The sequence below is a fragment of the Lissotriton vulgaris genome, chromosome 5 (genome assembly GCF_964263255.1).
Source record: "Lissotriton vulgaris chromosome 5, aLisVul1.2, whole genome shotgun sequence".
Taxonomy (NCBI): domain Eukaryota; kingdom Metazoa; phylum Chordata; class Amphibia; order Caudata; family Salamandridae; genus Lissotriton; species Lissotriton vulgaris.
Genome location: NC_141693.1, coordinates 1,364,252,256 through 1,364,266,245, shown reverse-complemented (window position 1 = coordinate 1,364,266,245; position 13,990 = coordinate 1,364,252,256).

Here is a 13,990-nt window from a genome sequence, read left to right as displayed (position 1 = left end):
CACACTGCACATGCACAGTGACTGTGGAACATGTCCCTGATACCCTTGACACACTGCAGCACACATACAAATACAAAGTAGGCCCCCATCCACCATGTGCGTGTTTGGGCCCCCTCCGAATTGCCAACAAGACTACCAATCCATGCACATGTGATGATTTCAGAAAAGCAGCTGCTGTGTGAGCCACACTGACTAAGCAAGTGACACTGCATGACCAAAAGCATGGCAGCAGCCCAAATACATGACATGGTACATAAATCAACATGGAGGTGGCCCAGTGTGGATCACATCCGTAAAGGCGCAGGTCACACTCTGACATATCTACGTGCACCCACAACCCATGCCGTCCAATACACGCGGCACACAAACAATGCACAAGGCCACAAAATCTGTCCAAGAGCACAAATGACCCAAGTCGCACACAATTCAAAGGCACACCACCTCAAAGGGACAAGGGTCCATGAAATCAGAGCTGCAGGGCCGACTCCCCCACAATACAACACACACACATAGCAACCACAGAACATCACCAATGACGGCAATGTGGGAAAAAGTGCAACACCTACACCATAGGACATATATGGTGTAGGTGTAGGTGTTGCACTTTTTCCCACATTGCCGTCAGAGGACACAATAGGTTCCGTAGTAACTGGCCACTCATATCTGGCATTGCCTGACACTGTGTGATGACAATGTACGGGTACACTCTGCGACATACACCTGGACCCCGACATGGACTGCCATATCTTCCCTGGTTGACAATTACACAGGAATCAGGCTGCGGACTGCACTCTCCATCTTCCAAATCACTTTTCAATTCCCAAAGGACTCAGGTTGGGCCACCACTGGGCTCTCATGTAATGTGGGCTTGGCATGGCCATGTACAGCTCCAGCTCCGTAATTCACCAGAATGTGAATAAAACATTTGAAATCACTCAGATGTGTCATGACTATGTTCACTCAAGTATGAAAGTATGGATGTTGTATGGACAATGATTGCACAAGTAGCACACCGTGGTAAATTACATCAATGTGCATGTTGATCCCCGAGCCACATGGCCAGTTGGATGACTGTGAAGGTGAGTACTAGCTGTGGCCTCATTGCACATTAACGACAATCTCGCAACCCCCCAACGTAGGCACACGTCCATGTATGAAATAGGGTTGTGTGTAGGAATTACCAAATTGGTAGCAGGTCAGAAGTGGTGTCCTACATCACATGTAACAACAGAAGTTCACTTCGCATACCTAGTCACACACATCTATGTGGACACATTCCGTTTTGATTCATAGCATTGCTCAACATGGTCAGAGGTTGGACACCATACTCACGTTGCTGGAGACACGTAAGTGTACAGGCCTGCCAGCAAATACCCAAAAACACAGTGTTTGGCTCACAGAGGTGGAGCAGTCAAAAGGGATCCACCCCCATTGTATATGCGTCACTCAGTTCATCCCTGTGTAGGACGATGCTCATTGTGGCACACAATCTTTTTAAATCTAATCAACACTCATCACAGTTGGACAGTAGTGCAGTTTTGTAGACTTTGTTGGCATGTGCGTGTCAGTAAGGACAAGGCAACAGCCACAACATGCAGGGACATGCTTGAGACACTTACACACAGCATGAGAACATGCCGAGGTGCAAGACATGGGGAGGCAAAAATTTACACAAAATCATTATGGATGGCAACAGTCTCAGCCCACCTTGCCTTGTTGGACGAGTCATGTGATGTTTGGCATCTGCCTATTGCCCCGTGTGAGGGGACACTACTCACAGCCCATGGGGTCTGCATAGTTCTGTGCCACCAGACTGCACCGACTGTCTGACCTGCTGATAGTGATCAGGTATAAGGGTCCGACAAGGTCACATGTTGTGCTACATTGCCATGTGTGTACATGCATTCAGAGCCCAGACGAAGGCAGACATGTCATTCCCCACGATGCAACAAGGTGTTGGGACATGTGCTGTGGGTGACAATCCGATGTGACTGCAGGAACGTAGTTACTCGTCCATGAATGCCAGCGCAGCGTAATGGGCAATGTGTTCCAATAGTATGTTGTTGTCGGGTTCAAGGAACACCAGGGTGACCCAATCCATTAACTGGTCTGGGCAGATGTGCCCAGGCCATGCCGTTTCCCCAATCCGCAACACAGCCAATAGGGTAGTGCCTCGTTGTGGTCACTGCACATGAGGAGTTGCGCAATCTTCCATGCACAACTGCCAGCACATACAGCAAAGACCAGTGCATCCCATGCCCGGGTATCCCGGTTGCACTCCTGTTTGTGGGCCAACAGGGGACGCACACACAAGTTATAATCCAGTTCAGCTACCGTTGTGTTGGATAGGCAGACCTCCATGGGTCACTCGAATGGGAATGATCAACAGTGGAATCAGGGCTAGACGCAGGTGACATAGGCAAGACGGAAACTCAGATGGTAACTGATTTGCAACACTGCTATTGGCACAGATCCCAACAGATGCAGCATTTGTGCACAGTACAGTTCCACATGACAGGGGTCGCGCATGTGCCCGGGAATGCCTGCCATTGCGTTTGTTGATCTCATAGCACCGGCACTCCTCAGACCCGTGCCAGTTCTGGGGATGAAATGCCGCAGCTCAGGGCAATGAGTTGTATGTGTGTGCAACGTTTGGACCTATGGGTAGTTTTTGACCAATGTGTCAAGGGCATCCCTTGCAGGTGTAGGTTGTGCAGGGACAAGTGTGTGTGGGGTGTGAGCACATTGTTTTTTTTATTAGCGCAGTTCGTGGTGTGGGAGTTGTCGGAGGCTGGTTTTGTATCTCATGCAGGGTATGCCAGCCGCATTCAGGACCAAGGTTGGAGGGTTGGTTGGCCTTCCGCCCTGTGTTTTGAGACAAAGGAGCTTTCATACCTAATTTTAGTCTGACTACTGCTTGCATTTCTGAAATGTGATGTGGCCTTTGCACTGACTTTGATACCAGGCCTGTGATTTGGGGTACCCAAATTTCGAGACACATGCAGCTGTTGGCATGTTTGCATGAGCCAAGGGCCTTGTTCAGTCTCTCTGCCAAGCCAGGTCTTCCCTGAACCAGAAACAAGCATTCTGGGACCGGTTTCTAGGTAACACCCTTCATCAGCCAGGCTAGCTTGAATCCAGTGGCAAAGTGAGCAAGGGACCCACCTCTGGGCATACACTGCCAACTTAAGGCCAACTTAGGGCGAACAAAGCAAACACAAGAAGATGATGGACAGAGCCTCCTGGGAACACTTTCCCACTGGATTCAAGCTAGCCTGGCTAATGAAGGGTGTTACCCAGAAACTGTTCCCAGGATGCTTGTTTCCGGTTCACGGAAGACCTGCCATGGCAGTTCAGGCTGGACTGTTGCCATGAGGCACAGGGTCAAGACTGATTTGCATATAGCTGGGTCGGAACTGAGGTGGCGAAGTAAGCTAAAGAATGATGATGGATTCAACCCAGATCTGTGACTGGGGGTGAGTGTCTTAAAAGTTTCAGCGCTCCGTCCATCATCTCTTTGTGTTTGCTTTGTTTGCTCTAAGTTGGCAGGGCATGCTTAGACATGGGACCCTTGCTCATTTTCCACATGATTCAAGCTAGCCTGGCTGATGAAAGGTGTTACCCAGAAACCGGTCCCAGGATGCTTGTTTCCGAGTTAGGGAAGACATATCTTGGCAGTTCGGGCTGGGCTGTTCCCATGAGACACGGGTCAAGACTGATTTGCATTTGGCTGGGTCTGAACTGAGGTGGTGAAGTGAGCTAAAGAATGATGGTGAATTCAACCCAGATCTGTGACTGGGGGTGAGTGAAAAGTTTCAGCGCTCCGTCCATCATCTTCTTCTGTTTGCAGGTAGCTGTACTCAAATTTAAAACACAGTTTTGAAAATTCTTAGGAGTTAGATTAAATTAGTACATTCAGTGACGTCAAAGTTAGTGCTATCATACAACCAATTACATCAATGACAAGGCAGGAAGTAACATTGGTAAAAATGCAAAAAAAATATACATCAAAATGACTGTAAAATGAAAAGCATAGCAGTAAAATCGCACTAAAGTAGACTTTTGCTTACAAACATAGCAGCGTAGCAAACTGATGTATCCAAAGCAGTTTCTCGCATCAAACAAAGGGGTGTAGGAAAGTGCTCCATGAGGTTGGATTGCTTGTAAACGCCTCTACAGTGCCCCTTTTCCACAAGCTCTAGAATTAGCTTACTATGTCCGTTTGAAACTTGTAAAGGGAACATGGCCACAAATCTTTCCAGCTATAGCTTTAGCCCACTTAGCATTTGCACATTTGCGAGTTCTTGGAGATTTGAGCTGCAGGTGACCTTCATTTTTAGCTGTGTTATTAACCCAGTGCTGGTTTTCCTCACGCTCCCACCATTGATATGGTCACTGGGATGAAACCTTTAACCTACAGAGTACATGTTTAATGTGGTGGTGGAAGAAAACAGAGAACAAGTAAAGTAAAAAAAAATGCTGGTATACCGATGCACAGGCTTCCGCCCGCGTGATCACTGGAAGCTGTCACCCCAGTGGCAGCATTTCAGATCACAAACATTACACCCTTAACACTGAGCCATAAATATTACTGTATGCACAATACTGTATACATTAATGATATATTTTGTTGAAGACTTTTGTGCAATCATATTTTTAGACATCATGAACAACCTGCATATTGTGGTTATACACTAGATTACACTGTGAACATTGGTATTGGTCTATTATTTATTTAAACAATTTACCTATGACATGCAGAAGTGATTACTAACTTGTATACGAGGCATTAATTTAAGCCTGAGAGCCATGTCTCTTTTAAAATGGATATCATTCTGTCTTCCCTGCACATTTCACTGTTCGTTATTTGTGCAGAACACAGTCAAACAGTTCTTTTTCCATTGTCCTGGCAGCTCTACTCTAGTTTTGGTTTTCTTAGCTGCCACGTCCTCCTTTCCAAACTTCTGCTCACCCTTTGATAATCCCTTCCCTCATTTTTAGCACCAACAAGCTTCTTTTTTGTGTGCCATCGCCCTCTTCCCCAGTTCACTGGTCCAATGTGCTGCTGCATGATATTGAGCCTTTCTCGTTCTTATCTAAAACAATTTCCACCACCACCCACACCCTGCATTGTATGGTTACTCCTTCTATCCCCTTCCCAAGTATATGGTCTGTTCATCTTTGGCTGTTTACTGTGCTTTCTTGGGCTTATACTGGGCTCTTTCTACTCTGCTCCTTGTGTATAACGCTGCATTTCTTTCATTGCTATCCTTCCTTATACCTCCTGCTGCTCTTCTCTTCACTGTCCTTATTTGTGCCTCACACTGCTCTTCTCCTCCTCACTCTCCTACCTTGTGCCTCACGCTGCTCTTCTCCTCCTCACTCTCCTTCCTTGTGCCTCACGCTGCTCTTCTCCTCCTTACTCTCCTTCCTTGTGCCTCACGCTGCTCTTCTCCTCCTCACTCTCCTTCCTTGCGCATCATGCTGCTTTTCTCCCCCTCTCTCCTAGCAAGTGCCTCATGCTTCTCTTCCCTTCACTCTCCTAGTTTGTGCCTCACGTTACTCTTCTCCTCCTCACTTTCCTTCCTTGTGCCTCATGCTGCTCTTCCCCCCTCACTTCCCTTCCTTGTGCCTCACGCTGCTCTTCTCCTCCTCACTGTCATTCATTGTCCTGCCCACTGCTCTTCTCCTCCTCACTCTCCTTCTTTGTGCCTCACGCTGCTCTTCTCCTCCTCACTCTCCTTTCTTGTGCATCATGATGCTCTTCCACTCACTGTCCTTACTTGTGCCTTATGCTGCTCCTCTCCTCCTCACTCTCCTTTCTTATGCCATCACGCAGCTCATATCCTCACTCTCCTTCCTCGTGCCTCACACTGCTCTTGTCCTCCTCACCCTTTGTTCTTCTGCCTTGTTCTCCTCCTCACTCTCCTTCCTTGTGCCTCATGCTGCTCTTCTCCTCACTCTCCTTCCTTGTGCCTCATGCTGCTCTTCTCCTCACTTTCCTTCCTGTGTCTCACGCTGCTCTTCTCCTCACTCTTCTTCCTTGTGCCTCACAGTGCTCTTCTCCTCCTCACTCTTCTTCCTTGTGCTTCATTCTGCCTTCCACTCCTCACACTCCTTCCTTGTGCCTCATGCTGCTCTTCTCCACCACACTCTCCTTCCTAATGCTTCACGCTGCTCTTCTCCTAACTCTCCTTCCTTATGCCTCATACTGCTCTCCTCCTCTCTCTCCTTTCCTGTGCCTGCTGCTCTTCTCCTCTCTCTCCTTTCCTGTGCCTCACGCTGCTCTTTTCCTCCTCACTCTTCTTCCTTATTCCTCACGCTGTTCTCCTCCCCACTCTCTTTCCTCATGCCTCATTCTGCTCTTCTCCTCACTCTCCTTCCATGTGCCTCTTGCTGCTCTTCTCCTCCTCACTCTTCTTCCTTGTGCCTCACGCTGCTCTTCTCCTCCTCACTCTTCTTCCTTGTGCCTCACGCTGCTCTTCTCCTCCTTACTCTCCTTCCTTGTGCCTCAGGTTACTCTTCTCTTCCTCACCCTCCTGCCTTGCGCATCATGCTGCTCTTCTCCTCCTCTCTCCTAGCGTGTGCCTCATGCTTCTCTTCTCTTCACTCTCCTTCCTCGTGTCTCACACTGCTCTACTCCTCCTCAACCTTTGTTCTTGTGCCTTGTTCTCCTCCTCACTCTCCTTCTTTTTGCCTCATGCTGCTCTTCTCCTCACTCTCCTTCCTTGTGCCTCACGCTGCTCTACTCCTCACTCTCCTTCTTAATGCTTCACGCTGCTCTTCTCCTCACTCTCCTTCCTTATGCCTTATACTTCTCTCCTCATCTCTCTCCTTTCCTGTGCCTCACACTGCTCTTCTCCTCTCTCTACTTTCCTGTGCCTAACGCTGCTCTTCTCCTCCTCACTCCCCTTCCTTATGCCTCACGCTGCTCTTCTCCTCCCCACTCTCCTTCCTCGTCCCTCACTCTGATTTTCTCCTCATTCTCCTTACTTGTGCCTCACGCTGCTCTTCTCCACCACACTCTCCTTCCTAATGCTTCACGCTGCTCTTCTCCTCTTCACTCTCCTTCCTAATGCCTCATGCTGCTCTTCTACTCACTCTCCTTCCTTATGCCTCATACTGCTCTCCTCTCCTCTCTTCTTTCCTGTGCCTACAGCTCTTCTCCTCTCTCTCCTTCCCTGTGCCTCACTCTGCTCTTTTTCTCCTCACTCCCCTTCCTTATTCCTCATGCTGTTCTTCTCCTCCCCACTCTCCTTCCTCATGCCTCATTCTGCCCTTCTCCTCACTCTCATTCCATGTGCCTCTCGCTGCTCTTATCCTCCTCACTCTCCTACCTTGTGCCTCACGCTGCTCTTCTCCTCCTTACTCTTCTTCCTTGTGCCTCACGCTGTTCTTCTCCTCCTTACTCTCCTTCCTTGTGCCTCACGCTGCTCTTCTCCTCTTCACTCTCCTTCCTTGCGCATCATGCTGCTTTTCTCCTCCTCTCTCCTAGCATGTGCCTCATGCTTCTCTTCACTCTCCTAGCTTGGGCCTCACGCTGCTCTTTTCCTCCTCACTCTTCTTCCTTATTCCTCACGCTGTTCTCCTCCCCACTCTCTTTCCTCATGCCTCATTCTGCTCTTCTCCTCACTCTCCTTCCATGTGCCTCTTGCTGCTCTTCTCCTCCTTACTCTTCTTCCTTGTGCCTCACGCTGTTCTTCTCCTCCTTACTCTCCTTCCTTGTGCCTCATGCTGCTCTTCTCCTCTTCACTCTCCTTCCTTGCGCATCATGCTGCTTTTCTCCTCCTCTCTCCTAGCATGTGCCTCATGCTTCTCTTCACTCTCCTAGCTTGGGCCTCACATTGCTCTTCTCCTCCTCACTCTCCTTCCTTGTGCCTCATGCTGCTCTTCCCCACCCCACTTCCCTACCTTGTGACTCACGCTGCTCTTCTCCTCCTCACTCTCATTCATTGTCCCGCAAGATGCTCTTCTCCTCCTCACTCTCCTTCTTTGGCCTCACACTGCTCTTCTCCTCCTCACTCTCCTTCCTTGTGCATTATGCTGCCCTTCTCCTTCTCACTCTCCTTCCTTGTGCATCATGCTGCTCGTCTCCTCCTCTCTCCTTGGGTGTGCATCATGCTGCTCTTCTCCTCCTCTCTCCCATCTTGTGCCTCATGCTGCTTTTCTCCTCACTCTCCCAGGATGTGCCTCATGCTGCTCTTTCCTAACTCTCCATACTTATGCCTCATGCTGCTGATCGCCTCCTCACTCTCTTTTCCTATGTCTCACACTGCTCTTTTTATCACTCTACGTCCTTGTGCCTCACAGTGCTCTCCTCCTTACTCTCTTTCTATGTGCCTCACACTGCTCTTCTCATTCTCCTTCTTTCTGCCTCACGCTGTTTCTCTCATTCTCTTTCCTTGTGCCTTATGCTGCTCTTCTCATTCTCCTTCATTGTGCCTCATGTGGCTCTTTTCCTCACTCTCCTTCCTTATGCCTCACACTGCTCTTCTCCCTCTCTCTACTTCCTCATATCTTATGCTGCTCTTCTCATTCTCCTTCCTTGTGCCTCACGCTGCTCTTCTCCTTCTCATCCCTTGTGCCTCACGCTGCTCTTCTCATTCTCCTTCATTGTGCATCATGCTGCTCTCCTCCTCACTCTGCTTCCTTATATCTCAACGGCCAACATCATGGCGCTAACACTATTGGCAGATGCAGCAAAATCCATCAAGAGCTCACTATTCCTATGCTTTATTGACTACAGCGCCGCATTTGACCACGTAGACCGGATCAAACTCTGGCAGAAGCTGGAAAGATGGGGGATACCAGGCCCACTCCTGCAGCAGCTGATCATGCTACATACCAACACCTGGGTTAGAATTAAACTGGGCTCCGGCACACACATTTCAAGGCAAATTACCACCAGCAAAGGCTTGAAACAAGGCTGTGTCCTAGCCCCCATGGTGTTCAACCTTTTTCTCGCAGACCTCCCTGGGGAACTAGAGAAAACCCAATCTCACGCCCCGCGACTAGGTGATACCACACTCTCCAACCTCCTATATGCTGACGACTTGGTCCTTATCAGTCTGTCCCCTATTGGTCTCCAAAGCCTTTTGGATACAACCAGTACATTTTCCACAAACAACTCACTGAACATCAACTTAAAAAAAACAAAAGTTATGGCAATGAATTACAATAAAAAAAGGAAACGTGCTTTGTTTCTGGATGGACAGAGGCTAGAACAGGTAGTAATCTATAAATACCTAGGCGTTCTTATAGACAGTAGAGGCTCATTCAGTAACCAACTAGAGGCCATCCGCCGAAAGGGCACAACTTTCTACTTGTCAATAAAACCCCTGAAGAAAGCTCTCCCAGATCGGTCATTCGATCCCCTTCTGCAGGTGATAAGAGCACGATTGCAACCCATGCTCACATATGGCAGTGAATCCCTGCAAGGAAAAGATGCCACGACATTAGACAACACCATCAGTCACGCATGTAGGGCAATATCAGTGGCGGTTTCTGCCTGAGGGCATCGGGGCTCCGCCCCCGTTACCAAAGTGCTCAATGCTCATATTTAATTTAATTTTAAAAATGTTCGTTTTTGTATGCCTTTTAAATAAAAATTAATATAGTCTCCATACCGCCGATGATTTGGCAGTTCATTGTGGCAGCGGCAGCTGGAGGCATGTGATGTGACTAGACTGCTTCTCCTTGAATGCTCCCAGCACCCCCTTGCGGGCCCAAAGAAGCCTGCTATGTGTTTGCCGGCTGAGAACCTCACAGCCCTGAAGGCTGTGATGTCAACAGCTTGGCAAAGACTGAGCTTCAGAGCTGAGTCTCTACCCCCTGATGGCGTGGAGGTTAAGGTAGCCCTGGGCGTTTTAAGTCTAAGCCCGGTTACGCTAACCCTCCACGTCAATCAGGGAGTGGAGACTGTCACCCACCCCTTTCCCAACTCATTACAGGGCGTGGTGGGACCCACCCTGTGACGAGTTGGGAAAGGGGTGTGGCAGGCTAGAAACAGAGGATTCGAGTCTGCGCAGACTTGACCTCGCGCTGCTTCCCGCGCATGTCTGCAGTGCACTCTGTGGGGTTGTGGAACTTTGTGGAAAGAAGCCTCAGGAGTCCATCGCCAGTTCACCAGCAGCCCAGGTTAGGCCCAGGAGGGCATTTTTTAAATTTATTACGCGTCAGATACAGTGAAATATTACTTCTGAAACACATGGCTCCAGACCGTTTATCAAGCTGCCCAGCAAGGACAGGCAGGAAAAGTCCGCGTGAAGTAGCTTGGCAATATTGTCAAATTCAGTAATTCTTTGAGTTGACAGTCTTTGAGTCGGGTCACCCGGCTGCTGCCGTAAAACTGAAAGTCAAATAACAACCTGGCTGCCTTGGTACTCGTACAGTGTTCCACAAACATAAGGGTCTCCAAAGTTCAAAGCGCTAATACCTTAGGCGTGTTCCAGGGTCGAGCAGCTGTTCCCAGCCCTCTCCTTTCAGAGAAAAACAAACCAGAGTTTGGCAGGCTGAGGGTGAGTGAGGCCAATGAACACTAGTGAAAAAGTAGAATGGCGCAATAAAGCACCTGCCTACGTCATACTTTCTTTGACAGTGACGTGCGTGGGGAAAGAGAGGTAAGCTAATAGAAATTCTATAAATAAAGTAGCCGATTCATCACACTCTATAAAGTGATGAAATGTGCGAGTATTTCCTTAACCCCAGCGTTCTCAACAGGAGGATTACTGGTTACTCTGGGTGAAGGAAAATCAAACTAATAATAAGAGCCCATTAAGAAGTGAGAGAGGAATCTGTAATTGCAGGTCTGATTTCCTAAGTCATTCCGGTAGAGCCGCGGTGGGGAAGAAGACTTAGGGGCTTATTTACAAGCCCCTTGCGCCGCCGGTGCACCACTTTTCCCCATATTAAAAGTGGCGCACCGGCGGCGCAAGGGGCTTGTAAATAAGGCCCTTACTATTTAACCAACTTCCGTGATGCAATGCCTGTTACATTTCACACACTTTATTTTATGTTGCATGGAAAATCCACCCCTATTTCCTTATAGTATTTAATCTTCCTAAATGTGTCTATATGTGTAACGTATACTGATGGTGATAACGTGACCCAGCAGGATTCCTTATTCTCCTGCAGTACAGAGAGACCCATGTCTGCATCCCAAGTGTGCATGTTTTAAGGCAGCACAATACACAGCTCATCACGGGGATGTACTCAGTTAGATTTGCATGGGTTTTCAGCGATGTTGTCAACTCTGAAATTACATTTGCATGCCAAGTGGTACAAAGAACATATTGAATAGAGAGTTAAGTTTCACCTTATGGTTTCCCCCTTGGACACGCCTGCATTCATTTTACAAAATATCCAGGTATTAAAAACAGTCTGACATCTCTACTCTGGGCCACGCACAAGATCATTAGACTGACACTGAAGGCAGCAATATGATTTTCGGTTTAATAGGCTGTTGTTGCCAATCTTGACATACATTAGAGACTTCTTTAGCATTTCGAAGGCATCTGCTGGCGATCCGAGCTGGATGCATGCACAGAGAGGGACGTTCTGCATTAAGTTGCTGCATTTCAGTTACGTGGATAATAACCCTGCACTTAAATGAATCATTGCAAAACTCCCAGATCAAGTGAACCCTAGCATATGTCTTGACTTCCTTAAGCCGTACTAACATTAAATATAACAAGCAAGCCCCCTGCTCCCCGAGTCTCTCTTGCCACAGGTTTAACCCCTCCCCTGCTGATGACGGAACCGCTCCGTCATCAGCTACGGTTGGGCTGTGCTGATGACGGAGCGGTTCCGTCATGGCCCAGCCGCTGCGCCTGCGCGGCTCTGATTTCGTGCCTGCGCGGCAGTTTTAATGAGCAGGGCGGGTCATGACGGAACCGCTCCGTCACCAGCACAGCTCAACCGCGGCTGGTGACGGAGCGGTTCTGTCACCAGCATGCGGCCGCCCCGCCCACTTAGCGCTGCGGCGGAATAGCCGCCGCAGCGAAAGGGTTAACCTAGAAAACAGGCTGCATGAGGCTGGGCACAAAAACATGTTGAAAGGCTGACTTGTCCTGCAATTTTTTGTCACACTGCTCTCTTCGTTTCCGTCTCACTTGAAACTTGTGTCAGATATATATCCTCAGATCATTAGGAAAGATGTGCTGATGATACTTTGCCCAATTTTAATTTTTAGCATTATTTAATTCAAACCACAAATTATCTTCCAAATACAAGGTCGTATTTTTAGTTCTGGCCTTAGATGACCGTTTGTTTTAATAAATACATATATACTGTACATATGTACAGGGATATCAGTCAGCCCTCTTGATCCATTGGTTTGCTGTAGTGTCATTCACATTGTGCTTCTGCTCACCCCCAGCCTAAAGCGTGAGGCACAGGGTCAGCTCACTCCAGCCACTGTGATTGACAACATTCTGCCCTTGCACAGTGTGTGCTTCTGCGCAATAAGTACTGCATGGATTAGTGGTGCAAAGTGTGCTCGTCTATAAAAATATATACCTTTTGGCTTTTGAAAAGCCTTGCTTTCATACAAATTGTGCCTTCACACAAAAACATTCACAAACAAAAAAAGAATTCGCAAAGCCAAAAGGTTAACAGCAAATGCCAAACCTGGCTTTGACAATGACTATATTTTCATTAAAGTGTGCATTGGATTCTGGGTTCTCTGTCATGTATAGTGCAAATTAGGCTGGTCTTAAATGTAGTTGTTGCTGTTTGTAGTTATTGAGAATGTATGCGCATATAGGAAGACCAGCAGTGTTTGGATTGAGCTAGATCTTTCAAATTTTGAATTATTGAGTGTGATCATGCATAGAATTTGCATCCTATAGTGCATGCGTATTTGTAAATACTGCTATATCCCATTTGGGTTCATCTGTGAATTCATTTTTAAAAAGTGGGCAAGGTGTTTCCTAGACGAATTCCATGGTTTCCACTGAGTCTTTTACAGAGCAGATGGCATGCTCTATCTGTGATCCGATCTATTTATGAAAGAGGAGAGTATTTTCTTTGTTCATGACTACATTGGTACTGGTTGGCACTGGTCACTGGTTAGTAGACACTCTAATTAATTCCTCGGTATTATCTGCATACTTGTTGACTCCCTCCTTCCTCCCCACGCCCGAAGATAACCAATATTTTAACCCTTAACCCCTTCACTGTGGTGGCTATTCCGCCGCAGTGCTAAGGGGGCGGGGCGGCCGCATGCTGGTGACGGAACCGCTCCGTCACCAGAGTCGTTGGCGCTGTGCTTATGACGGAGCAGTTCCGTCATGGCCCGCCCCGCTCAATGGAACGCTCAGCGCAGGCGCGGAATTCGCGCCGCGCAGGCGCTCCAAGCGGGCCATGACGGAACCGCTCCGTCATCAGCACAGCGCCACTGCAGCTGATGACAGAGCGGTTCCGTCATCAGCAGGCAAGGGGTTAAATACTTAACATTATTTAAAACAACACTGGACAATCTTGGCCGTGAGAGAACTCCACAATCCACATAAATGGTTAAGGGAAATTGTAAGATGTACACAGAGCCCATGTGGATTTTTTGTTCCAGAGTGTCAAATTCTGCAAACAAGGGTGAGGCAGGGCTTATATTGCCAACAAGTTTCAGGTGTCATCCAAGAGACAGGGTGCACACCATTGCTTTCCTGACCATTAAAGCATGACTTGTTGTTAGTCAAAGGGGATTCAAGTGCCAATGTGTGCATGGTAATATGTTTGTGGAGCAGTATTTTGTTGACTTTGATTTTTTTTTGTTTCAGATGGTTTTATAGTTCAGTTTGCACAATGTCGAGTTCTAGATCTCTGGCAGAATGAATACATCTTTCTTATGCTCAGTCCATTACTTTACCCAATACAAGTGAGAGATAGCTTTATGTGGCAGTCTTTCCCAGGGTGGACGCTACTGGAGTCAAGAAAATATATCTAGTGTATAATTTGTAAAACAAGAAACATTAGTGCCAGAGCTTAAAATGTT